The sequence below is a fragment of the Equus asinus genome, chromosome 26, assembly GCF_041296235.1.
Source record: "Equus asinus isolate D_3611 breed Donkey chromosome 26, EquAss-T2T_v2, whole genome shotgun sequence".
Classification (NCBI taxonomy): Eukaryota; Metazoa; Chordata; class Mammalia; order Perissodactyla; family Equidae; genus Equus; species Equus asinus.
Genome location: NC_091815.1, coordinates 24,952,285 through 24,979,838, shown reverse-complemented (window position 1 = coordinate 24,979,838; position 27,554 = coordinate 24,952,285). Strand labels below are relative to the sequence as shown.

The following is a 27,554-nucleotide window of genomic DNA, read 5'->3' as shown; positions in this document are numbered from 1 at the left end:
TTGGCTTTCCTATTTATTTGTTCCTTCTCTTATTTTTCTGGATCAAACTTGCCAAACATTTTATAGTTTTATTGTTTTTTTTTAAAAACCCAGCTTTTTGTTTTACTGATAATCTCTTCTACTTATTTTTATGGAGTGGGGGGTTATTTTATTTCATTGATTTCTGCTATAATTATTGATTCACTCTTTTTTTATATATTAGTACTTATTTTGTTATTCTGTATACTCCAGGTTTTGATATGTGGTGCTTCAATTGTCATTCAGCTCCCCCAAAAAATGCAATTTCAATTTCCTTTACCCGCAAATTATTTAGAATTTTTTTTTTGAGGAAGATTAGCCCTGAGCTAACATCCACCACCAATCCTCCTCTTTTTGCCGAGGAGGATTGGCTCTGAGCTAACATCCGTGCCCATCTTCCTCTATTTTATATGTGCAATGCCTGCTACAGCGTGGCTTGATAAACGGTGCATAGATTTGCACCTGGGATCCGAACAGGCGAACCCTGGGCTGCTGAAGTGGAGCCCACGAATTTAACCACTACACCACCAAGCCAGCTCCTAGAAATGTATTTTTGAATATCTAGGTACATGGACTTTTTCTTGATTTTTTTGGTAGTTGATTTCTAATTTTATTCAATGAACATATTCTGAATGATATAAATTCTTGAGAATTTGTTGATATTTTGTTTTTGACTTAGTATGTGGCTTTTTTCGTTTTGTTTTGGAAATGCTCTGTATGTGTTTTTATTTTTTATTTTTCTCTTAGACTATTTTAGATGTTTGATATTAGAAATGAGGTCAACTATCATAAAGTATTTCCCTTCATCACAAAAATTCCATATATTAAGGATTTACACAATCTAGGAAAAACAAAATCTAGAAACATTTTTTTGCCTGAGCAAGCAATCATCTAAAAAGGCTCTCCAAAGTCTTGACTAGAGGTGTCATACCTCGCAGTGAAATTCGTGGTTTCTTCAACACAGCGCTCACCTATTTCACGTAAATTCTGTCTCAGTGCGAACTGCATAATGAGGGATTGTATGAGAAACTTTTTCTAATGAAGGCTCTTTTTCAATCAGCATTTTTGCCACCATCCTGAAAATTTCACATTCTTGTCCATAAACCTGTTCAATCTCTTTGGTTTTTGATGCTGCTGCTTTAGAGCAACTGGCGAGCTGACTGTCTTCGAATAATTCTGTGCCGTCTGTTGCGTTTGACTCAGGTCCTTCTGGCTGGTCAATGAACAATGGCGCCGTGGGTCCCGCCTCGTACTCAGAAATTTCAGGTAAGTTACTTTCAATTGCCTTCCCTAGGTTTCCAGCAGCCCAGTTGTTTGCAGCCTCAGCAAGTTCCTTTTCAGTCAGCCTACTGAGTTTGTCTAACACCTTTGATGAAGGAACTGCCGAAGAACTGGAGGGTGAAGTGTCTCCTGATGTTTTCACAGACTGAACAGGTCTCTCTTCTGTGTTGAGACTGATGGAAAGAATACGTTTTGCTTCTGTCTGGAGAGTAGTTTTTACTACTGACGCTCGAGCCAGATCTGCTGTGTGGAGATTCCTTTTGGCCTGTTACAGGTGATTCTCTGAAAAAAAGGTGTGTCTCATTTATGAGGAGACCGATCTCTCAAGAATGGGAAGGGTAGAAACCTTTTCTTCTAAAACCGTCTCTCCTGTTCCTGTATTCAGGCTGTCAGCCTGCGGAATGATCCTCTCTTGTCCACCAACAGCCAGATTCATCTCCTCTGTGAGGTGGACCACTTCTTCAATCATGAGAAAAACTGCGGCCCTCGTCATATCCTCAGTGATCGACATGACTGTGCTGTCCATGGTAGCTTCCTTCACCAGGTCTGTCTGGTAGTGGCGGTTTCTTTGGCTCAATGTTAATTACTCTGTGGTAGCCATCACTGGGGTGACTTCGAGGAGGTACTCACCTGTTCTCTTCGAAGTCTTTCACAGTCTTACCTTCCCTCAGACCATATTTCATTTCTTCTGCGAGCCATGACTCTGGGCCACTGGGACATCCCGCAAATGCAGTCACCCGCTCATCACCACTCTCGCAGGCAGGCTGCATGTGTTTTTAAAGGATGTGCATTCTAGTTGTTGGTCTGATAGTAGAGGTCTGAATAAAAAAATTATTAATTATCTAATTCTTTTCTTTTTTTTTTGAGGAAGATTAGCCCTGAGCTAACATCTGCCACCAATCCTCCTCTTTTTGCTGAGGAAGACTGGCCCTGAGCTAACATCCGTGCCCATCTTCCTCTACTTTATATGTGGGACGCCTGCCACAGCATGGCTTGATAAGTGGTATGTAGGTCTGCACCCAAGATCTGAATTGGCAAACCCTGGGCCTCCGAAGCAGAGCACGTGAACTTAATTGCTGCACCAGTGGGCCGGCCCTTGTTAGATTTCTTTTATGTCCTTTAATAACATTAAATTTTTTTCTTCATAAATATCTTGTGGATTGATAGGTGAATTCCTGGATTACTTTCTAACTTTTGTTATTATTCTGAATGGAATCTTATTTTCAGTTAGAGTTTCTGGTTGTTTAATATTATGTAGAGGAATACTATTCATTTTTCCAATTTGATCTTTTACTGGGCCAGTTTGCTGAATCTGTTATTAGTATTAAAGGTTTGGAGTTTCTATATGGAATACCAAGTCACATCCAAAGGATGACAATTTTGTCATCCTCCCTCCCATTCCTTATGTACGTATTTATAATGACTTATTTCAATGGCCAGGACTCCCGGGAGTGGACAGTAGTGGTGATAGTGGCTAGCTGTGCCTTCTTCCTGATCTTAAAGAGAATGAGCTTAAGGTTCTATGTTAAGAGTGAAGTTTGTGGTCGATTTTTGGTAGATAGTCCTTATCAAATTATGGAAGTTCCTTTCTATTCCTAGTTATTTGTTTTTTGGGCTTTTTTTTTTTTTTTTTGAGGAAGATTAGCCCTGAGCTAACATCTGCTGCCAATCCTCCTCTTTTTGCTGAGGAAGACTGGCCCTGAGCTAACATCCGTGCCCATCTTCCTCTACTTTATATATGGGACGCCTGCCACAGCATGGCTTGCCAAGTGGTGCCATGTCCGCACCTGGGATCCGAACCGGTGAACCCCGGGCCGCCGAAGCAGAACGTGCGAACTGAACTGCTGTGCCACCGGGCCGGCCCCAAGATTTTAAAATGTGATGATTTATACAGTTCAAAATTTTATTATTAAAAAAATTTGTATCTGTAGTTATTTCTCCTTTTTCATTATGCATTCTGTTTTTCTTTGCATCTCTCTTTTTTTCTCTCCACCAGTCTTGCCTAAAGCATTTCTAACTTATTAGCCTTTCAAATAGCCAATTTTGGTTTTTGTTGATCTTCTCTGTTTTTTTCTCCTTTTCAATTTCTGCCTTAAAATATCTTTCCTCTCGTTGTTTGGATTTTCTCCCTTGTTTCAGATTTAAGTTTTTTTTTTTTTTAAAGATTTTATTTTTTCCTTTTTCTCCCCAAAGCCCCCTGGTACATAGTTGTATATTCTTCGTTGTGGGTCCTTCTAATTGTGGTATGTGGGATGCCGCCTCAGCGTGGTTTGATGAGCAGTGCCATGTCTGCGCCCAGGATTCGAACCAACGAAACACTGGGCCGCCTGCAGCAGAGCGTGCGAACCACTCGGCCACGGGGCTAGCCCCAAGATTTCAGTTCTTAAGCTGAAGCTTCCTTTGTTTTCAGTCTTTCTTTTTGGATAAAAATATCCCAAGCAATGAATTACCCTTGAACCTGTACGTCAGTAGTACTTTGATTGCCATTCAGGCGTAAGGGTTTATTTCTTTTAGGTTTTATTTTTTAACTCAAGAGTTATTTGTATTATATTATTTAAGTTTTTGGGCTTCTGTAGTTTGGGGCTTTTTTTAGAGCTGAAACAAAGAGAGCCCAGAACACAATAACTCCGAAAACATTTATTTCACAGAACATTCCAGAGTGGGTAGGCAGCCCCCCTCAAGATGTCACCAGGTCCCACCTTCCTTGTTGCCCTGCTTTGAGGGTCGTGCTGACTCACATGGTTGAAGCCATCCCGCTGCCACCACATCCGTGTTGCAGTCTGTGAGAAGACAGCCCTAGGAAGTACAGAACAATTCGCTTCCTTTTAATGACGTGACTCGGAAGTTGCCCACCTTGCTTCTGCTCGTATCCCACCGGCCAAAAATGAGTCACATGGCTACGGGAGGCAAAGCGTTTCTGCTTGGGGTTTGGCCAGAAAAACAGAAACTGAACTAGCTACGTTAACAGCCTGCAAGGCAAGGAGAGAGGCCTCAGAAGAAACCAGACCTGCTGACACCTTGGTCTTGGACGTCCAGCCACCAGAACCTGAGAAAGTGAATTTCTGTGGTTTAAGCAAGTCAGTCTGTGGCACTTTGTTCTGGCAGCCTTAGCAAACTAGTACTGTCTCTGGTGCTCTAGTTTCAGACACCATCTTAGCCTGGAGGAGGAGCTGTGATTGGACACGGGGCCTTTCCAGATCTGTTCCCGTCACACCCAGAGCACAGCCTGGTTTGGCAGAGACTCAACCAGCCCCGGGCCTAGGACGTCTCTCGCTCGTGCACCATTTTGTTTCTTTCTTCAGGGTGTCATTCAAGTCCTTCTGCTCAGGAATGAGTCTCACGACAGACAACGTGTTGGGGATGCTCCAGACTCGCCCAGATGCCTTCGTTTCGGGGCGCTGTGGGATGTGCTGAGAAGAAAGCCTGGAGGAGAGGTGAGAAACAGCAGGAGCTGGGGAGAGCTGGGAGGGACAGAAGCACTCTCTCAGGCGCCAAACCAGATTCCTTGCCTTAGGCGTGGGTGAGGAAGGCTTTTTGTGAGGTCTGGAAGCACAGAGGGAAATGCAGGAAGGGCATGCTGTTCCATGAGTTGAGGACTAATGATTCAGAGGCGGCACAAACGTCCCGGCCCACTTCTGCCCCTCTTCATTAAGTCAGGAGGCGAATTCAGTCACGGATAATCGTACCTGTTATCCTTTATTCTTTCCCTCTCCCAGCCTTCGTGTCTGACAAATTCACTCTTTCACTGAAAAATTAGTGAGCACGATCACCGTATGGGACGTGTAGCAGTCGAGGAGACAGTCCCTGCCTTCATGCAGCTGCAAGTCTGGGTGGGCAGGGGACGCACTGAGCAAGCGCCATTGGAGTATTGAGTGTTTTGGAAGGGGCAGTAGGGGGCGCTGTGGGAGCACACGCGCAGAAAGAACCAACTGGATCTGAAGGCCCCGGTGAGGACGTGGAGAGCGGAAGGATGAAGAGGAGTGGGCGGGAGAGAGTTCCAGGCAAAGAGAACCATGATGTAAAAGCCTGGTGAGCCTGGACTGTGGGGTGACGGGGACAGAAGCAGGGGCTGAGGCAGCAAGCAGAAGCCTGCTGGGAAGAGCTTTCTAGAAGAGGGTAAGGATTTTAGACTCTTCCCAAAGGACAGTGGGAAACTACAGAAGGATTTAAGCCGGCTGATGACTACCTGGTCACCCCGATGGTTGGGCGGATGATGAATTAACTGTCGAGCAGGACTTGGAAGGCCGCTGTCGTGGTAACTCAGGTGAGAGCTGAAGGTGACTTGGAAGAGGGTGGCGTCTGTGGGGACTGAGACAAATGAGATTTAGAACCTCTGGAACATTCTAAAGGATCTGATCTGGGGTGAGGGAGAGCGAAGGGCTAAGCATGACGCTCAGGTTTCTAGAGAAACTGTAAGGAGCTAGGAGAGGGTCCAGATGTCACGCTAGGAGGTCCGTTAAGGGGAAGCTGGATTTTAAAAAAAGAATTATTATTTTTTTAAAATAAAAAATAAGAGAAGGAATAATAATATCTGGAAACAGCATTGGGGTGCCATGGAATGGCAGGTTGTGTTATTGTACGTGATATTTTCTGTCTCTCCTGAAAGATACCCAATTGATAGCAAGCTTGGCCATAGGACTCGCTTTAGCCAATGAAACGTGAAGACGAGTGATGCGCATCTCTTCTGAGCCGAAGCTTCAAGAGCCGGCTCGTGGCCGCCACGTCTCTTCTCCCTTCGCCAGAGACCGGCAGTGTTTCGGAGGCTGCCCCATGAGCGAAGAGCCTGGGTCCATGAAAGAAGACGTGGAGCAGAGCCCAGCCTGCCCACGTCGGCCACGGGGCAAAGGTGAGTCTCTACCTTTGTTTGTGTGAATTACCGGGATTTGGGCTCCCTGTTTTCCTCAGCACGTCCACACTACCCCTGTCCTCCCCGAGACCTTGAGGTGTTTGGTGAGTGGAGGATGAAATGCCTCCAGTTAGGATGGTGGGGGTCACCTTTGAGGAAGGAGCTGGTTTCAGTTAAGGAGCGAGTTGGAGGGAGCATTCAGTGGGAGGCTTAGAGGGGTCCCAGGGGAAGAGTTTGGGAAGGATGGAGGGAGGCAGGAGTTGGGTGGAACGGAGGACAACACAGAGAATGATGGAGACGAGAGGACCTGAGATGACAAGAGGGGCTTGTATTTGGGGGGATGGCCAAAGAAAATCAAGACCGGAAACATGGTGAATTTGGTCATGACACCCCTTGGAGGGCAGGGGGCCCTCAGGTTCAGAACCCCATATTGATACAAAAAGCAGCATCCCAGGCGCACCCCCTCTCAGCTGACTCTCTGAATGGTCATCATCATTCTCATCCTGATCAGCTTATTTCTCAGTTGATGGCGTCCTTCTAATAGAATGTGACTTCCATGCTGCAAGAATCTGGGCTGAGTTGTTAGTCATTCTACCCTGAAGCCAAGCCCGGGGCCCGACTATCTGTGAGAAGAACGAATGAAGGAAACTTATGGATCCGTCCTGTTCATCATGATCTCTTCCATTAGCAGAGGGTGCCTCTCAGAAGTCTGTAAACCGAGGTTTGACTCTTGACTCATATTTTACCATCTTAGTGACTTTGGGCAAGTTACTCAATCTCTCTGACCTTGGTTTACTTAGCTTTAAAATGGGATAATAAGGGAGCTGGCCCTGTGGCCTCATGGTTAAGTTTGGCATGCCCTGCTTTGGTGGCCCTGGTTCACCTCCTGGGCATAGACCTACACCAATTGTTGGCAGCCATGCTGTGGTGGTGACCTACTTACAAAGTAGAGGAGGATTGGCATGGATCTTAGCTCAGGGCCAATCTTCCTCAGCAAAAAAAGTAAAAAATAAAAAAAGATAATAATAGTTATCTAACTCATGGGGCTGTTCTCAGAATTAAATGAGATGACTTACGTAAAGGACTCAGCATGTTAAACAGCTGTCTGGTTCTCTGGCACTTGTTTTGTCCCGGTTTTAATAATAACATCCATGCTGATGCCCAGCTGGACAAATATGCCACTCTTCTGCTCTAGAACTCGCCACAGTTTTTCCATTCTCCTTGCCCCCCAACCTTAGTAGAGGAGAAAAGGGACTTGTCCAAAGACCCACAGGGAAAATTGAGGACCCAACCCAGGGCTTTCCCCACATGCCTTAGAAGGAGATGGCTCTCTGAGCTAGTGAGGAGTATGACTCAAAGAAATATCCGGCAGGCAAGGGAGTGTATGAGTTTCCTGTAGCTGCTGTAACAAATTATTATAAACCTAGTGGCTTACAACAATGCCAATTTATTATCTTCTAGCTCAGAAGGTCAGAAATTCGAAATGGGTCCCACTGGGCCAAAATCAGGGTGTCACAGGGTTGCACTCCATCTGGAGGCTGAGAAGACCATCGACTTCTCTGCCTTTTCCAGCTTCTAGAGGCAGCTTGCGTTCCTTGGCTCATGGCCCCCTCTTCTGTCCTCAGAGCCAGCAATGGCCTCGCTCGAGCCTCTGCTTCCACCATCACATCTCCTTCTCTGACTCTCCTGCCTCCTCTTTGACTTGTAAGGACCTTTGCCATCACATTGGGCCCACCTGGATCCTCCGGGCTTGTCTCCCCATCTCAACATTCTTGATTTAATCACACCCACAAAGGCCCTTTTGCCATATAAGGTGACACTGACAGGGCCTGGGGATGAGGGCATGCACATCTATGGGGGCTATTATTCTGCCCATCGCAGAGGGCAAGTTGGAAATTGGCTGTCAGGCCTTAGACCCTCTCCGGTCTCCCCAGCTGTGTGCAATCTCATCTCTTTCTTTCCTTCCTTTTCCCATTAATTCCTGTCCTTGCAGCTCATTTTAAAATGGATGTCACCAGCTGGAGGCATTTGCTTCAAATCTCCTAATCTCCATGAATGGCGATCCAAGTTAAGTTCCCCTCTGGTGATGTCCACTGGAATGAGCTTGATCAGAGAGGGTCTCCAGGTGGAGCCTGGAGAACAGCCCAGTCCAGGAGAAATAAAATGTGAGCCATGAATGCAAGTCACATAGGTCATTTCAAAATGTCTAGGAGCCACATTAAAAAAAAAATAAAAGAAAATAGATGGAATTAATTTTAACAACGTATTTTATTTAATCCAACATATCAAAATATTATCATTTCAGCATGCATTCAGTACAAAAATTGTTAGTGAGATATTTTATATTAAGTCTTCGAAGTCTGCTGTGCATTTTATACTTCGGCACATCTCAGTCTGGACCAGCCACCTTTCAAGTGCTTAAGAGCAGAGCGTGCCGGTGGCTACCCTCTTGGACAGTGCAGGCCGAGAACATCAACTCTGCAAGGGTCCCAGGGCCCAGTAGGCCCTCAGATTTGTTGAATGCAGGAATTAATGGACTGCTCTGTGCTGGTTTAGGCTCTTTCTCAGAAGCCCTGAGAAAGAAGAAGTCTCTTGTCTCTAATTTGCATCCATCCCTCCCAGGCACGCTCGCCCTCCAGGCAACTTCCCTCTAATGATTCCCACTGGGTCCCCCGTTACCCAGGCAACCTGGGCAACTGCTCCGTATTGCTGTGCTCAGCGCTTAGTCCTGTCTGCAAAGTAAAGGACAGAAAGGGGCTCTCCATGGAGCCGATGCCCGGGAGGCCCCTGGGAGTGGGGAGGTGAAGAGGAATGCCCCCAAACATGTCCCCAGGGCCCTTTGTGGTCTAGTTCGGGTCCCTACTCACCTCCTGCCTTATCACCTTGTTATGGACTGAATGTTCCCCCCCACCCCCAGCTCCACAAATTCCTATGTTGAAGCTCTAACCTCCAGTGCGACTGAATTTGGAGCTGGGGCCTTTAAGGAGGTTATTAAGGATAAATGAGATCATAAGGGGTGGGGGGCGGACCTAATCCAACAGGACTGGGATCCTTATAAGAAGAGAAAGAGAGGCCGGCTGGTGGAGTAGTGGTTAAGTTCTCGTGCTCTGCTCTGGCAGCCCGGGGTTCACAGGTTTGGATCCTGGGTGCAGACATACACGCCGCTGCTCAAGCCATGCTGTGGTGGCGTCCCACATAGAAAGAGTAGAAGGACTTACAACGAGGGTATACAAGTATGTACTGGTGCTTTGGGGAGAAAAAAAAAAGAGGAAGATTGGCAACAAATGGGCATTCGGGGCCAATCTTCCTCAAAAAAAAAAAAAAAGAGAAAAAGAAGAGGAAGAGAGCCTAGGGATGTGCGCCCACGGAGAAAAGACAGTGAGAGGACACAGTGAGAAGGCGGCCGTCTGCAAGCCAAGGAGAGAGGCCTCAGGAGAAACCAAACTTGCCGGCACCCTGATCTTGGACTTCCAGCCTCTAGAACTGTGAGAAGATAAATTTCTGTTGTTTGAGCCCCCAGGCTGTGGCGTTCTGTTACAGCAGCTCCAGCAAACTGGTGCTTCTCTCTTTCCTCGCCCGTCCTCAGTCCTGCCCTTGGACCGCATTCCTGTCCCTCAGCAAGTTAAACATGAAGTTGCCACTTAACCCAGCAATTCCATTTCTAGGTGTACGCCCAAGGGGATCAAATACACGTGTTCATACAACAACTCGTCCACGAACACTCATAGTAGCATTATTCGTAACAGTCCCAAACTGGAAGCAACCCAAATGTCCATCAACTAATGTATGACAAACAAAATGTGGTCTGTTCCTACCATGGAATATTATTCTACCATCAAAAGGTGTGAAGTTCTGATACATGCTACAACATGGATGAACCTTGAAACTATGCTTAGTGAAAAAATGAGACATAAAAGGGCAAATATTGTATCATTCTATTTATGTGAGACGTCCAGAATAGGCAAATCCATAGAGACAGAAGGTAGATTAGTGGTTGCCAGGGGCTGGGGGCAGAGGGGGGTCCCAGAGTGATTGCTGATGGATATGGGGTTTCTCTTTGGGGTGATGAAAATCTTCTGGAACTGGATAGTGGTGATGGTCACACAACCTTGTGAATGTCCCCAAAACCACCGAATTGTATGCTTAAAATCGGTAAATTTTATGGCATGTGAATTATGTCTTCATTTAGAAATGACACGCCTGTCATATTGGATTTCTTTTAGTTCCTTGAATCTGTTCTATCGTGTCACCTCTGAATCTTTGCACGTGCAATCCATTTTACTCAGAAGAAAACGCTTCGTCACCGCCTCCTTTTTTCCCCTTAATGGTAAAATTCAGGCTCTATAGTAGTCCACGAAGAGAGCGCTTTGCAGGTGAGAGCCGTATTATCTATAATTTTCTTTGAGATACTTCCAGCTCATTCTGAGGAGCAGACCTGAGGTTGAGGACGGATGGGTAGGGTGGGGAGTGGGGTGGGGGCGGGGGTGGTTTTCATTCTAAACTATGTGAATATATTATTATTTTTTTATTTTAAAAGAGAAAAGGTTATTTCCAAGAGAGTTATTAAAACTCTAAAATCCAGGAAAAAAAAGATACTTGCACGCACAGTGACAGATATGTGGGTGTTTTGTTTGAATCTACACACCGCAGGCAGGTTAGTTATCGCTTGAAAGACCCTAATGAGAGAGCCACACAAGTTCGATGATCTTTCTCTCAGGCAACATGGAGGGGCTTTAAATTAGCGTAACGGACGTTGGAACTGCTTTTTCTTTGGTGAACTGAGTGCCAGTTGAGACGCAGATTGGGTAGACGGACTGTGCACGTTCAAGTCTCAGGAGCCAAGGAGCTTCTGCTTGTTGCAGTGGCACCACAGCCCTAGAGTTTGGGGGCCCTGTGGCCCCCAGGGGTGGGGGTTGTTGCCACCTGGTCCTGATGGGATTAGCTGAGCTGTGGCTAGTACGTCATCGCATCTGTTTCCAGTGGACCTTTGGTACACGGTGCCTGCTGGATGCCTAGCCTGACAGAATCTGGGCCTCCCTGATTTTACCCAGCAGGTTGTATGGCCATTCAATTGTCAGGCTGCTGATCAGGGCTATATTTGCGGCAGAATTTGGACCAAGCCTTGTTCAGATGTAGCACGCTACCTGGCGGTGAGGTCGTGGGGTAGAGACCTAGAGCTCTCAGTTACTGGAGGTGACTGCCATCTCTAATAACTATAAACGGCCAGACTGGCTGTGATGGTTGAATTGTGTCCCCTTCAACCCCAAATTCAAATAGTGAAGTCCTAAGCCTCAGTACCTCAGACTGTGGCCTTATTTGAAAGACAGGTCTTTAGAGAGGAGTCAAGTTAGAATGAGGTCGTTAGGGTGGGTCCCTGTCTGGTATGACTGGTGTCCTCATATGAAGAGGCATTTGGACACAGGCTGGCTAGAGGGAAGAGGATGTGAGGAAGCACGGGGGAAGATGGCCATCTATAGGCCGAGGAGAGAGGCCTGGCACAGGTGCTTCCCTCGCAGGCCTCAGAAGGAACCAACCTTGGCAACACCTTGATCTTGGACGTCTGGCCTCCAGAACTGTGAGACAATACATTTCTGTCGTTAAGCCTCTCTGGCTGTGGTATATCGTTATGGCAAAGCCCTAGCAAACTGATACACCGGCTTAAGTGCATTTGTAGCAAGGAGACGTCTGTCAGCTCTAGTCACCAGGCTGGTGGCCCTCCTGTCACCCAGGAAGCGCTCCTCCACCTTAACCTCAGTCCTCCCCAGGGAGGTGCCGGAGGAGGTCTGACAGCAGCCTTCACCTTTTATAACCAAGCGAGCTGGCCTCACAAGGCACTGTGGTCTCCATTACGGCTAGGTTCCTGAGAGTTCCAGGCTTCCCCGACATGAGCAAGCTGGGCCACAGGGAGATGCTGCTTTGCTGCTGAGGTAGGACCCTGCATTCATGCAGTCCTGCAGCTGCATGCGTGGGGAGCAGAGCTGCAACCAGTAGGGCCTGGGCTGTCGACCAGAGAGCACCCAGAGGGCGGCTCTGCCTTGCTGCTCCTTTGAGTGGCCCTGGCCACTAAGGAGCTCAAGGCCAGCGCTGGGCCCCACTTGATTAGCCCTTTCGCAAGGCCTGGGAGAGTTCCTCTGGTTTTTCAAATGACTTCACAGCAAGAGTTGGAGAGATGGAGGATGCTGTGACTGAGGGGCTCTTAGCTCTCCTGGCACAAGCCAGTTGTCCTTCTTTTGGAGAAGAACATTTGTTTCTGGGAAATACACAAGAAGTTAACAGAGCTAGCTGGTCAGCTGGGTGCATTTTGGGGAGACAGAGTGATACCGAACCTCTTAATCTCAAGTTCGTGTGCCCAATGCATAATAAGCCCATCACTGAGACATTGGTGCCTGAAGATGGAGAACGGTTTATTCAAATGGGCCAAAATGAGAAGGTGGGAGCATAGGTTCTCTCAAATCTGCCAGAACAGGAGAAGAAAGCAGGGGGTTTTATAGAACTAAGGGGCTTGGCAAGAGGAGTTTTGGAGAAACAAAGGGGAAGTCTGTGTATCTTTCACTCCAGATAAGCCCTTGGGCCACCTGATTTCTGGGCCTCAGGGGCAGCTGGGGGCTGGTTATCTGGTGATCCTTGAAGGCGTTATTCTTCTTCTGTAAAACAAGATCATCAATCCTTGTGACCCTTGAGTCACCCCTCAGGTTAGACAAGAAAACAACAAATTAACAAGATTAACTTCTTTTCCTCTGTGTCTGTGTTGGGAACAAGGTGGAAGGATAATCGTGTTCTTATTCAACATTTACAGTGACCCTCAGCTGCCTGGGTTCAATAGAATTTTATAAACCGTCTCTAATTTTCAAACCAACTATTGCTTTTCATTTATGGGATTCATCTAAAAATGTTTCAAGCCTTGAAAAGGATTCAAGTATAAATATCTTTAACAGGAAAGAAAAACTAACAAGTTTCATTAGCACTGGAAGTGTTCTTATCTGTTTTCTCCTTGAGTGTCAGAGTTTGAGAGCAGAAAATACTGTGGAATTCAGAAATATATTTGCTTTGAGATTTTCTTTGGCCTTTGAATCCAGCTAACACTTTAATGATTGAAAGCTAACTTCCATTCTTAAAGAGAAAGCAGATATTCCAATCTTACATTTTCCTCTCAAAAAGGGGTTTATATGCTTTATCATCCAGATATGGGAGTAGTATCTTCAAAGCATAGAAACTTGAGAATATAATTTGCTTTAGGAAACCCAAAGATTTATAGATTTCTGGAATATAAAGTTCAGGAAAGAAGATGAGACTGGGCTGTAAGAAGATAACCTTGAAGAGCCTTTTATGCTGCATTAAAAGTTGAATTTCACCCCAGTTGGCAAGTAGGCAGTGAAAAGGAAAAACTCTGTTTCTCCCTTCACTCGCCACTCTACCCCCAACACTTTACTTTTGGTCACCAAATGTGTGGAAGTTTTTCCCACACCAAGAAATTCTCCAGTTCTCTGGGGACACCAATTGGATGTCTTACAATTCACTTCAGTTCTGAGACTATCTACCTGGAGTGGCAGGAGCCCACAGGTGAAGGGCTCAGTCCCGCAGAGTGCCCTCACTCTCAGATGCCACCCACAAGTAATGGGTCCCCAGGTTACCCAAAACTTCTGTCCAACTTGGCTACAAGTTGGGGGTTCCCATGACCTCCATCTTGGGTTTGATAATTTGCCAGAGCAGCTCACGGAACTCAGGAAAACAGATTACTTACTAGATTACTGGTTTATTCTAAAAGGATATAACTCAGGAATAGCCAGATGGAAGAGATGCACAGGGCAAGGTGTCAGGGGAGGGACTCAGTGGGCGCACCACCCTCCCAGCACCTCCGTATGTCCACCAACCTGAAGCTCTCTGAACCCCTCGGTTTTTTATAGAGGCTTCATTCCATAGGCACCATTGATTAAGTCATTGGCCATTGGTGGTTAACTCAACCTCAGGCCTCTCTCTCCTCCCCAAACGTCGGGGGGGTGGGGCGGGGCTGAAAGTTCCAATCCAGGAACCCCTTGGTTGGTTTGCTGGCAGCCAGTCCCCATCCTCAGGGGCTTTCAAAAGTCGCTGAGTTAACATAAACTCAAGTGTGGTTGAAAGGGGCTTGGTATGAATAATAAAAGACACACCTTTCACTTTTATTACTCATCATTTAGGAAATCCAAGGGTTTTAGGAGCTCTCTGGAAAGGGGGCAAAGACCAAATATGTATTTCTGATTATAAATCACAGTTGTCAACACAAAATAACCAATAACTATTCTACAGATGAGAGAGATGAGGTGACCTTTACTTGAGCCCGGTTTGAGGACTATAATCTGGAAACCAGTGTCCACAAAGGAAGAAAGCAGCCAGAAGAAGCATGGTTTTCAGAACAGATTCATACATTTTTTAGAACAAAGAACATACATTAAACACGGCCAGGATACATATTCATCAAAGTTTCGAAGAGGTTTTCAGTTGTAAATTAGTAGGTCAACTTGAACCATTTATCTTCAAGAGTACTAGGAGGGGAAGTATACATTCTTGTCTTAGAACGTGCATCCTTTTACTTTGAGATAACGTCTAACGCATTCTTTACTTTAAAGGTTGAAGCAGATGTACAGTGTATGTTCGATAGGCCCTAAGTCAGGTTTCCTTAGTTCAAGCGGAATCCATTTTGAACCAGAATAGCTACCCCATGTGCCTCAGTATGAAACCAGCTCAACACAAGGTTGACGTAAGGGACGCCATATTGTAGAAAAGAGACCACGTTGTAACTTTGAATGACCTCTGACTAACTGACCCAGCTGGGTTGCACCCTCCAGGAGATCCACCTGCTCTGTAGGTTTTATGACCCCTGCCAGTGCATATACCTCCCAGCTGCAATAAGACAATAACTTCGTTCTTTTGAGTTCCTTAGGAACGTGATGACCCCCAAACAGAGAGTCTATGCTCACAGCCATCATCAAGGACAATGGAGAGATCTGGTGTGGCAGCTCCCAGTCTTAACTCCAGAGGGTCAACATTCCTAACCCCCTCCCCTGTGACCCACCGGCCTACATAACTGCTTCCAGATTCTGTGCCTCCTTAAGATGGTTCTTTTGGACATTAGTCAGCCATCTTCCCTCTTGCTAGCAAGCTGGAATAAGATGCCCTTTCTCTGCCACCATCTTGCCTCTTGACGATTGGCTTTTATCTCACGGTGAGCAGATCGTGCCCTTTGTGCGGTAACAAATATCTGAAAATCTCTTGTCACAATATCCCAGGCAGCTATTGAAAAATTTTTGGCCAGAGTCTGAAATGATGAGTTTGACCTATTTATAAAGTTTCTCTTGATGGCAGTCCCGAGCATGGATTGCAGAAGCCCGGGAAGATCACTAGGGGTCAGTGTCAATTACTAAGTTTCTGTCTCTGAGCCCCCAGCCCACCCTCCTAGGCGCTGCTTTGTGCTGCTGAGCTGACAAGCCACGTTTCTGCTGTGCCAGATGGCTCAGTGTTAGACCCTGGCAATTGGGTTTGCTAGGAGACGGCAGAAGTAGGGTGACCAACTCGTCCCGGTTTGCCCAGGACGTCCCCAGTTTTAGCACTGAAAGTTCTCCCTCCTGTGAACACCCCCCCCCCACCCGCCCCGACCGGATGGCTGGTCGCCTTATGTGGAAGGGACTTGCCTGCTGTTCTCGTGAGCACCACCCCAGCAACACTTCTTCACTGTGGTGGCGGCGGCAGCAGCAGCAGCAGCTGAACCCAGCTTGTAGTTCTAACACTCACAGACCCAGTTTCATCAGAAACATCAGCGCCAGCCGGCTGGTGCCCCTTCCTCAGCATCTCTGTTCCTCCAGCTCCAGGAGTGATGGCTGATGAGGATCAAGGCTGCCCCAGGGAGAGAAGCCCAAGGCGTCCTGGGCTACGCACCCATCTATATCATCCTCCGGAAGCACAGGACATTTTGACCTAATTGACCTGATTCATATCCAAAGTTATAGGACCACCCGATAGCCAGACCCCACCTGCACTGATACCATTTTAACAACTTTTTTACATGATCTTTCCTTTGTCCTGTAAAGAAATAATTCCCATATCTACGCCTTATAAATTTAGCCCTACCCTTAACACATTGCAGCCCTTCCCCACCCATGGGTCCTGTCCCCATGCCTGCAGCCGTTCACCGCCCATGGGTCCTGTCCCCATGCCTGCAGCCCTTCACCACCCGTGGGTCCTGTCCCCATGCCTGCAGCCCTTCACCGCCCATGGGTCCTGTCCCCATGCCTGCAGCCCTTCACCGCCCATGGGTCCTGTCCCCATGCTACTCTCTGAATAAAGGACCACTATGACCAGACCTTGAGAGCCCAAAAATCTTTCTTTCGACTCCTCGGCTCACTGAACCCACATCAGTAGCTGCTTCCTACAGTTGCTACTTCCATAGAGCTGTGGTTTTCAGAGTGTGGTCCCCAGACCAGCAGCGTCAGCTGGGAACTTGTTAGAAGTGGAGCATTCCACGCCCCATCCCAGACCAGTCGGACTCTTGTGTCAGGCTCAGCAGCCTGTGTTTTAACAAGTGTTCCAGGGAATTCTGCGATGTTTAAGAACCGCTGCCTTAGAGTCTCACTTTACCCTTTCATCATCTAGATAACTGTGTACCAAGTTGGCAATTCCGTATGTCCTATAATTCCACTATTATGTTCCATGTGTTGAATTCTCTCTGTTAAAGTTACTGGCGTGGTTCCTCTCTCCTCCCTGGACCCCGACGGACCCAGAGCCCACTGCAGTTATATACGGTAGAGATGAGGACTGTCCAAGCAGAGCAGTGGGAGTGGGGTGGAGAAGAGCTGACAGACAGAAGCTATTTGAAAGGTCTTGATTACTGTTTGGGAGGACGGAGGGAGCCAGGACAGCTCCCAGGTCCCGCCTGGTGGATTGTGGCGCCCGTTCACAAAATGCAGGCTCTCTAGGAGGAGGGGTGGCAGGCTGGTGGTGGAGGTGATCGATTTGCTTTTGCATTTGGTGAGGTTCCCACTGAGACACTGAGGGGCAGACATCCCGTAAGCCATTGGCTACCGGGTCTTGAGCTGAGGAGAGGGGTCTGCATAGAGATGCGGCTTTGGGCACGATCAGCATCTAGGTGGCAGCGGAAGCCACGGGCCTGGATGCGTCTACCCAAGGAGACAAGCAGCACGAGAAGAAGACTCAGAAGGGACAGGTGGTGTGGTGGGAGGAGAGCTGGGAGGGTGAGAAGTTACAGAAAGTGAGGGACAAGGGAGGACCAAGAAGGTGGGTCAAGTGGAGCAGAGAAGCCAAGGAGGTGTATTAATCTGGTCTTTTTTTTTTTCTGGATTCTGATGCTTTGACACCTGGAGCCTTGCTGACGCTGCATGGACTGCCCCTGCCAGGACCCGCCAGTTCCAAAGACAGTAAGTGATTCACCCATGAGCACAGTCAAACACAAACCAACCCATCCAGAGCGGACGCCCCATGGCCTCTCCCTCAGTCTCCTGCTCCAGGCCGCTCTCCACCTGCCCCAAACCCCCCGGCGCCGGGTCCCAGATGACCAGGGGAGACCCTACGCCTCTTGATTGCACAAAAATAGCAGACCATGCACCAGTTTACTCCTTGCTTTTTTCACTTGGCTATATCTTGGCGGTCACTGCACACACGCATGTGTACAGACACACACATCTTGTGTATATATAATCCTCGTATATCTTAGTCTTTTTACAGCAGTGTAGTATTCTATTTTTGTGGATATAGCATAGTTGGTTTAGTTCGTCCTTATTTATGGCCACCTCAGTAGTTTCCAGTTTTTTGGTATCACAAATAGTCTCAGTGAAGAGCCTCGTTCATAGGGCATTTCATTTTTCCGTCAACGTGTCTTTGCAATGGAATCCTAGAAGTGGGATTGCTGGCTCAAGGGCTAAATTTGCTAGATGGCACCAGATTGTGGAGGTGTTGCCTTTCCACATTCCGCCCAGAAGGTGTGACAGACCTGTTTCCCCAGGGTGTTGTCACCCACTGGGATTTTTTTCTCATCTGATAGATGAGAAAAAGGGTCTCAGTGTAGTTTTAACTTGCGGTTTTTAAAAAACGATGAGTGAGGTTGAGCATATTTTTGTATCTGTGGGGGACATTTGCATTTCTTTTTATGTAAACTCTCTATTTATATATCTGGCCCACTTTCAAGAGGTTTCTTGGTGTTTTTCCCTCACTTTTTAGACATCCTTTACATTTTAGCAATACTGACCCTTTGTCTGTGACGTAAGTTGCAAACATTGTTCTCATTTTGTTATCCGGAGTTTTCGGTTTGCATATGGTGGGTTTAAGTTTGGGATCTGCAAAAGGTTTTCATTTTTGTCTGGTCATTTAGCAAAATTCTCTTTTATTGCTCCTCACTTTTGAGTTATAGTTTGGAAAATTCACCCCACACCCGGCTCATCACCAGGGTTGTCTTTATTTGTGAGGTTGTATTTTTTCACCTAGATCTTTGACACACTTGGAATTTATCTGGTTTCCAGCGTGGGGAATGGAGTCAAGCTTTTCTTTTTGGTTATTTAGTTGTTCCAGCACAACTAAATTAAAAACTTCCCTGAAACCCCTTCTTAAATTAAAAACCATTAGACGATCACGTCAATTTCCGTAGGCAATTGTTTCTATTTCTGGGTTTCTCGATCCTTGCCTTGATCTGTATGCTTGGTCGTGCACCAATAACACGTCGTTTTATTTTGTTTTTAATATCAGATAAAGCTACTTCTTTGTTTTCTCCTCCTCTTCCTTTTTCCCTTTCCCCCCGATCTTTGCCTGTCTTACTTCCCAATGAACCTTATAATCAAATTGTCTAGCTCTAGAAAAAAAAACCCCGATGACATTTTTGTTAGGATTGCAATACATTTATAAACTAACTCAGGAACAATTGACCTCTTTATAATGTTGGCGGTGTCATCGTTTCCATCCTTGGAATCCAGGCGCCATCTGGTGGCCACTGTTCATAACAGCAATATTTTCTCCAAAAAGGTGGCTAAAAACAGTACACGTTTATCTTCACACACACTTTCTGTGGGTCAGGTTTTCTTCTCTGGACGGTTCTGGCTGGAAACCCGGGCACTGAAGACGTCGGCCAGGTCTGCAATCAGAAGGCTTGACTGGGGCTGGAGGATCCCATTCCAAGTTGGGTTCTTCACACGCCTGGAAGACAGTGCTGGCTGCTGGCAGGAGGTCTCAGTTCCTCCCCATGTGGCTGTCTCCATAGTGTCCTCACCACATGCATCTGGCTTCCGCCAGAGCACGTGGACTCAGAGCAAGGTAGATGCTGCAATGCTAGATAATTTCAGGCTTAGAGAAAAGTCACAGATAGTACAGAGACGTCCCATGGGTCTCACCCTGCTCGCCCTCACGTGAAAGCCACAGTACAATGATCAAACCCAGGAAATCAACATGGGTACCATATTAATAACTAAACCACCAACCTGATTTGAATTTTAGCTGCTTTTCTACTGATATCCTTTTTCTGTTCCGGGATCGAATCCCGGACCCCACACCGCGTTTAGCTGTCGTGTCTCCTTAGCCCCCTAGAGTCTGTGTCAGTTCCTCTGCACGTCCTCGTCTTTCGTGACCTTGACACTTCTGAAGAGTACTGATCGGCTGTTCGATAGAATGTCCCTCCGTTTGGGTTTGTCTGATGTTTTTCATGGTTGAAATGAAATTCTGCATTTTTGCCAAGAATCCCACACGAATGATGTCGCGTCCTTCCTGGTGCATTGTATCAGGCGATTTGTCATGTCCACGTGCCTTGTTGCTGGCAATGTTGACCTTGATCACCTGGTTCTAGCACTGTCTGCTGCACTTCTCCCCTGTGAGGTTACTGACTTCCCCTTTGTAGTTAATAAACGTTTTAGGGGAGACACTTTGAGACCGTACAAGTCTTGTTTCTCCTCAGGCTTTAGCCATCCATTTGATGGATGTGAGTGCGTTCTTAGGAGACAAGCAAATATTACAGGAAACACAAAAGTTCCCCTTGACCTGGGGGGGTGGATCTTTGACAATTTTTGTCCACCCGGGAGCCAAACATTTCTTCTCTTTTGTGAGACTCCTTAGCTCTGTGGGTCTGGTGGGGGAGGCAAATTGGCCCCTCCCGTCTAAGAGACTGTATTCATCTCCCGTTGCCGCTGTAACAAATTGCCACAAACCCAGGGGCTTAAAACAACCTGAATTTGTTATTTTATGGTTCTGGAGGCCAGAAATGGCTCTCCCTGGGCTAAAATCAAGGTTGGCCAGGCTCATTCCTTCTGGGAGCTCTAGTGGAGAGTGTATTTCCTTGCCCTTCCAGCCTTCTAGATGTTGCCCGCGTTCCTTGGCTCGTGGCTCCTGCCTCCACCTTCAAAGCCAGCCGCATAGCATCTTCTTGCTCTCTGACCTCTGCTTCCATCCTTCCCTCTTCTCTCTCAAACTCTGATCCTCCTGCCTCCCTCTTATAAGGACCCTTGTGATGACGCTGGGCCAGCAGAATGATCCAGAATAATCTCCCCGTCTCAAGATCCTTAACTTCACCACATCTGCAATGTCCCTGTTGCCAGGTAAGGAAGCATATTCCCAGGTCCTGGCAATTAGCGCAGGGCCGTCTTTGGGGGTGTCACTCAGCTGACCCCGGAGGCTGACTGTGGACTTCTTGGGAAAAATTGCATATTCTTGCACTTCTTTCAGACGCTCCAGGGCACCGTACAGTGTGGTTGAAAGCGTGACCTGGCTGAAGTCAAACCCCGGCTCTGACATTTACCAGGTGTGCAAAGTATTGAGCAAAGCATTTCTCTGTCCCTCAGTTTCTTCATCCGTATAGCAGGTTAATAAGAGTACCCGTCCCCTAGGCTTGCTGTGAAGACGAAATGAAGTGATATGTGTAAAATGCTAAGCACACGCCTAGCATGCAGTACTTGCTCAGCAAAATGAGTGAGGTCTAAGTGTTGTTTCCAGGAAGGTCTGGACTAATCATGGAGATAAGTTCAAGCATCTGCTTAATAAACTGAGAGCCCACTTGATCCTGATTCTACGTTTCTGGCACAGAGTCTGAGAGAATAGCAACAAATATAACAGAACTCTCTTCCTGTTTGAAAGTCAGCTGTGCCATCTCGAGTGCGTTACTTCATGTCTCTGAGGTTTCAGAGTCTTCAGCTGTGAAATAGGCTAACCCAGCAGTTACCCCCGGAATTGTGGCAAAGATGAAGTGCCACCAAGCATGTAAAGGAGGCACTAGACAGCGGGAGCAGGAATGACCATCGCTCTTGTTAAGAACAAGCGAAAAGTGAGCGCAAGGAGAGAGCAAGAGAAGAACTCAACGTGCTTGGGGACAAGGTGCCACACCTTGTCATTCCGCATCCAGAGTAGACAGTCCTTCTGCCAGGGAGCCCCTTCTTTTTTTTCTGTGTCTGGCTCTTTTTCTCTGTCAAGACTCGGAACTGGTGGCCTCTCCTCCAGGCAGCCTTCCCTGATAACTTTCCAGTAGGCAGAAAGGCTGAGGGGATGCTGAGGGTCCCCTTGGAGCACTCATCTCCATGGAACAGGAACTGAGAATGGTCTAAGAACTGATAACCACAGAGGGGCGGGGACGGGGGCCCTAACCCCACGGTTCCCAAAAGACACGTGTCCTGGGGACCTTAATCCTGGTTCCCCCAGGATCTGGAGCGGTGGTTCTCAACGTGTGGGCTGGGGACCCTCTCAGTACTATTTCTATAATAATATTAGGACTTCTCTGCACCTTTCACTGTCATTCTTCCATGAGCACTCAGTGATGATGTCCTTGCTCTGCCGGCTAATGGAATGTGTGCGTAGGTATTCTTGTGTGTATGTGTTTTAATAAAAGCTTTATTAAGATATAATTCACATTTGCCCGTTTAAAGTGTGCTATCCAATGATTGTTAGCATATCCACAGAGTTGTGTAACTATTACCACAATCAGTTTTTGAAAATTTTTATCACCCCAAAAAGAAATCCCACGCTCATTGACAATTATTCCCTGTTCCGCACCCAATAGCCCCATGGCAGCAACTAATCTACTTTCTTCTCTGTAGATTTGCTTATTCTGGACGTTTCATATAACATGGAATTATTCAATATGTGGTCTTTTGTGACTGACTTCTTTCACTTAGCAGAATGTTTTCAAGGTTCATCCACATCATAGCATGTATCCATACTCCATTCTTTTTTGTTGCCAAGTAATATTCCATTGCCTGGACATACCACATTGTATTTATCCATTCATTGGTTGAGGGACTTTTGGGTTGTTTCCACTTTTTGGCTATTACAAAGAATGCTGCTTATGAACATTTGTGTACAAGCTTTTGTGTGGTTGTAGGTTTTTGCTTCTCTTGAGTATATACCTATGAATGGAATTGCTGGGTCACATGGTAACTCTATAATCAACTTTTTGAGGAACTACCTGACTGTTTTCCAAAGTGGCTGCACCATTTTACATTGCTGCTAGCTGTGTATGAGGGTTGCCGTTTCCCACATCCTCGCCAATAATTATTATCTATCTTTTATTTTTATTTATTTATTTTTTTGAGGAAGACTGGCCCTGAGCTAACATCTGTGCCCATCTTCCTCTTCTTTATGTGTGGGACACCTACCACAACATGGCTTGATAAGCGGTGTGTAGGTCTGTGCCCGGGATCTGAACCAGTGAACCCTGGGAGGCTGAAGTGGAGTGCCTGAACTCAACCGGTATGCCACCAGGCTGTCCCCAACTATCGTTTTGATTATAGCCATCTTAGTGGGTGTGAAGTGGTATCTCGCCGTGGTTTTGATTTGCATTTCCCTGATGGCTAATGATGTTGAGTATTCTTGTGTTTTAAACATTTCTCGGTTTGAATTTCTGATACAGTAAATATTGACAGATAGAACTCACATATGGAAAAGCTCATTGGGGTCCTCAATAATTTTTAAGAGTGTAAACACAGTCTAATACCAAAACGTTGGAGCACCACAGGACCGGGTTTGGGGCAGAATTTACACATCATTTAGTTCCTGACTGTGGCGTATGTCAGCTATTGCCTCGGTAACTCGGGTTAACAGTCTACCCACAAACTCGGCGGCTTCAGCAGACATTTAGCCTCATGATCGCCGGGCTGAGGTCCCCCCTGCGGTGTGACTGATCTGGAGTGGGCTCCACTGGGTGGCTCTACGTCAGGCCCCGTGTTGGCTGGACTTGGTTCCAGGCTGTGGATTGGTTTGAGGTTTGTTCCGTATGCGTTCACGCTGGGGCCCAGGTGGAAGAGGAGGTGCTTTTACGCGGACACGCTTTTCTCAAGAGCATCGCTGGGGTGAGAGTCAAGCCAGCTGCTTTGTGCACCGTGGCGTCTGCTAACATTCCATTGGCCAAAGCCAGTCATGAGGCCACGCCCACCAGCAAATGGGCGGAGACAGTAAACCCCGCCCACTACAGAAGTGGGAGGGGCCAATGCTTGATGAACATAATCCAAACCCCGGAGGGAGGGGCTCCGTGCTCCAGTGTATGTGAGGGGGCTGGTTCCGTTTTCCACAGTGCGGAGCTGACTGTATCCCTCGCGGTGTGTCGCCCCCCGGGCCACCTCCTTGCGCCTGGCCCCTGTCCCTGTGAACCACATTCCTAGAGCGGGCTGGCTGAACCCCGAAGATGACCTGCTGCCACACTTGTACGTTGGGAACCTGCGGGCCCACGCTCTGATTTTAAAAACGTCACTTACTTGCCACATACCTAAATTGGCGGTTTTCACATAAAATGCACATTTCTGGCTTGTCATGAAAAAATCCTAATACGTGATAACACTGGGCCCACATTCCCCCTCGGTGACCCTTGATTGGGCTGCTTAGCGATCCCCAGCCTGACCTTTCAGTTCATCCCAGGTCCCATCCCTCCTCCTTGCCCTTCACCTGTCTTTCTTCGCTCATTTGCCTTTTCTCTCTGTCTTCTGTAGGCGTATAATTTTTTTTTATTTTTAAAAAATTGTTGTAAAATACTCATTAATTAAAAATTGACCCATGACCTACTTAACCATTGTAAAGCATACAGCTCAGTGGCGTTAAGCAGATTGACAGTGTTGTGTAACCACCACCACTATCCGGTTCTGGAACTTGTTCTTCAGTCCAAATGGAAGGCTGGTACCCATGAAAGAGTCTCCCCGACCTTCTCTCCTCCCAGCCCCTGGCTGCACCCACCTGCCTTCTGTCCCTGTGGATTACGAATACGAGTTTTTAATCACCGCTCTAGAGAAACTCAAACTCGGTTGAAAATCAACATGTATATGTAGCATGGTTTCATTTGGGTTAAAATGTATTTGTATTTCTTTCTATCTGTAACACTTATAGATATTGTCTGTAGGTGGATAGAAAAAAAAGTCTGAAAAAATATGCCGCAAATTCTGCGCAGTAATTACCTGTAGGAGTTGGGTTCAGAAAACTTTCATTTCTTGCTTTCTGTAACTAACAAATAAAGGGGTGGGAGCGGGTAACTTCCACTTTATTCTTGTGTATTTCTTTCCCCCTTCTGTGTAAAAAGGAAAGAAATAGGAAAACATCTGGGACTGTTTTAGGCTATAAATAGTCGAGCCTGCCCTACATATGGCCTGTTTTGTAAGTGGAATAACCAAATAAATCCCGTATGGGTTACACCATTTGATTTGGGTTATTCTTGTTCTTTGCATCCTAATTGGTTTTCTTTATAAGAACCCTGACAGGCAGGTGCTGTGATCATTTTCTACAAGAGGGGACTGGTGTTGAGAGATGGAAAGTCACTGTCTAGGGACACCAACTAGCAGATGCACAGGATGCTTTTCTGACCCCGAATTGTTTGCAGCTGGGAAAGGTCTGGAAACAAAAGAATGGCAGGGCCTCCTGGATACACACCTCCCTCCCCTTGGGCTCCAACTTTGAGAGAGGGAATAGCCCGAGCGTGAGGTCTCCCGCGAGGAGGGCTCACACTCAGGAATGCTGATTTCCAGCCTGAGGCTCTGGGTCAGGTGGTCTGGGGTAGAATCCTCCAGGTGGGCAGGCGGTCCCTCTCTTTTGCCCAGACCGGGCTCTATGCAGTCACGTTCTTCTGCCATCATGTTGGGGCCGGATTGTGGCACCCAGCTCAGCCTCAGGCTCTTTGCAGGGACCTGGGTGGCAGGGAAGGGATGCCCAGTCTGGATCTGGACCCTTCCCAATGACTTGTGTCTAGAGGCCACCTCTATCCTGTTTAACGGAGGAGGAAGCCGTCATGGAGAAGGGCATGGACTTTGCTCAAGGTAATTTTTTTGGAGCCTGTTTGGGACCTACGTCTCCCGCTTTCCAGTCCTTGACTTTTTACACTCAATTGGCTTTAAAGACAGAGGGCGGCTAGCTGCCTGTTCTTTCTCTCCCCTCTTGAAGGGCTGTGGGTGAAGCACGGGAGGAAGGAGCAGAGAGAGAGGAGCAGTAATAATAGCAGCACTTATGTAGTGCTGAATGAATGCCGGGCGCTGCTTTGTGTTACCTCCTGTATATTAACTAGTTGAACCCTAATGAGGTCATAGTTATTATCATCTCATCCCCACTTCAGAGATGAGAAAACCGAGGCACAGCAGGACTATGTAATTGAACCAGTGCTACAGAACGAGTAAGTGGTTGGGCCAGGATGTGAGCCCGAGGTGTCTGATTTCAAATTCCATGAGTCGAATGCAGTTCTCAGGAGATGCGGGTAATCTGGCAGTACGTTTGCCCTGAGCTCACGGAGTCCTGCTTCTTGTCTCCCCCATTACACCAGAGATCTGAAACTGCTGCTTCACTGCCCCACGGCTTGTAGCAATGCTACTTGTAGCAAAGCTTGTAGCTGCTACTGTGGCTCATTGAACTCCCCGTGTGTGGTAAGTGCTTTATGCACAGTCTTTCTCCTTTTTATAAACACCTGAAAAGAAGGCATTTATCCCCACTTTGAGCTGATTGAGGATCAAAGATGTAATTTGCCCAGATCAGACATTTAGTTAGAGAAGGGGCTGCTTGTCTGTAGCTAGATGGACTCTGGGTGCAAATGAGGTTTCAAATCAGGGAGAGAGTAGCTAAACTGAAGCTGATTGCTAACATCGAGTGCTGCCAAGTGTGTGTCAGGGAGACATGCTCATAAACGATATCGTGGGAGTGTAAATTGGTTCACTTTTTGGAGAGAAATATGATGATCATTAAATACGGTGTAAAAACACACATACCTGAGGCTGGCCGGGTGACATAGTGGTTAAGTTCACGTGCTCCACTTTGGTGGCCCAGGGTTCGCGGGTTTGGATCCTGGGTGCAGACCTGTGCACTGCTCAAGCCACGCTGTGACTCACACACAAAATAGAGGAAGATGGGCACAGATGTTAGCTCAGTGACACTCTTCCTCAAGCAAAAAGATGAGGCTTGGCAGCAGATGTTAGCTCAGGGTGAATCTTCCTCACCAAAAAAGCCCCAAAAAAACAAAATGAAACACAACATACCGTATGACTTAGCCATTCTGTGTATATAAATCAATCCCACAAGATAATTTGAATATATAAAGAAATAAGCCCAAGATTGTTCACTGCTCTTCGTTTTGTGTTAGCAAAAGCACTGGAAACAGCTTGAGTGCCTCTCAGGACAGGACTAGCTAGGTAACTGTACCTCCAAAAAAAGAGAATACTATGCAGCTGTTAAAAAGAACAGGCTGGAAGGAGAGAGAGTGGGCGGAGCAAAATGGCAGGGTGAGCTGACCCGGGATTCTCTCCCCTCCAAAATACAACAAAAGATTGGAAGAACTGAATTTCAGAGAATAAACATAATGCCAGCTCGTTAGAGACCTACAATACCAAGAAGGCGGAGATCATAACCTTGCTTACACCCTCGGAGGCGCTGGAACGGTAGGAGAGAACATCGCTCCCTCCCCTAGAGTCTGCGATCGCTGCGGCGCGGGTCGGGAAGGAGCGGGGGAGGGGCCGTGCGACCAGGGGATCATCCAGGACTCCTGCCTCTGGTTCAGTGGAGACCCGCTGATGGGGGGGAAAGCTTCCGTCCGCGGGGACCCTATAAATCAAGGGCCTTGGGAGACCAGAGAACAGAACTGATCTGAACCCAGACCGGCGCGTGTGAGTAACAGCCCCTCCCCCCCAGCAAAGCCAGTGGGCGCAGCCATCTTGCCCCAAGGCGGAGAGCTAACATGCCGCTCTCGACCCCCATCTAGTGGCGACAGGCTGTAACTGCAACTGAATTCTACCACCATGCGAAAAAACCGCTCCTCTACCATCCAGCAATTTATAAAAGCCCCAGACCAGAAGGAAAACAATAAAAACACAGAATTAAGTCCTGAGGACTTGGAATTAGGTAAACTAAGTGATAATGAATTCAGAGCAGCTATAATCAAAAAACTCAATGAGGTAGAGAGAAAGATAGAGAAACAAGCCGAGTTCTGGAGTTACTTCACAAAAGA

At 47.0% G+C, this 27,554-nt stretch overlaps 2 long non-coding RNA genes and 1 pseudogene across 2 annotated transcripts; 2 read left to right on the top strand and 1 right to left on the bottom strand.

The window, feature by feature from the left end:
* Nucleotides 1-909: 909 nt before the first annotated feature.
* On the bottom strand, nt 910-1,998 carry LOC106843270 (periphilin-1-like; annotated as a pseudogene).
* A 1,954-nt stretch (nt 1,999-3,952) lies between these two features.
* Nucleotides 3,953-10,549, top strand: LOC123281271 (uncharacterized). Its single transcript, XR_011498421.1, has 4 exons — nt 3,953-4,733; nt 5,442-5,563; nt 5,906-6,145; nt 6,669-10,549. It is a non-coding gene; the product is annotated as an uncharacterized lncRNA (long non-coding RNA).
* A 118-nt stretch (nt 10,550-10,667) lies between these two features.
* On the top strand, nt 10,668-24,718 carry LOC123281171 (uncharacterized). Its single transcript, XR_006520462.2, has 3 exons — nt 10,668-17,550; nt 20,606-20,703; nt 20,831-24,718. It is a non-coding gene; the product is annotated as an uncharacterized lncRNA (long non-coding RNA).
* Nucleotides 24,719-27,554: the final 2,836 nt, after the last annotated feature.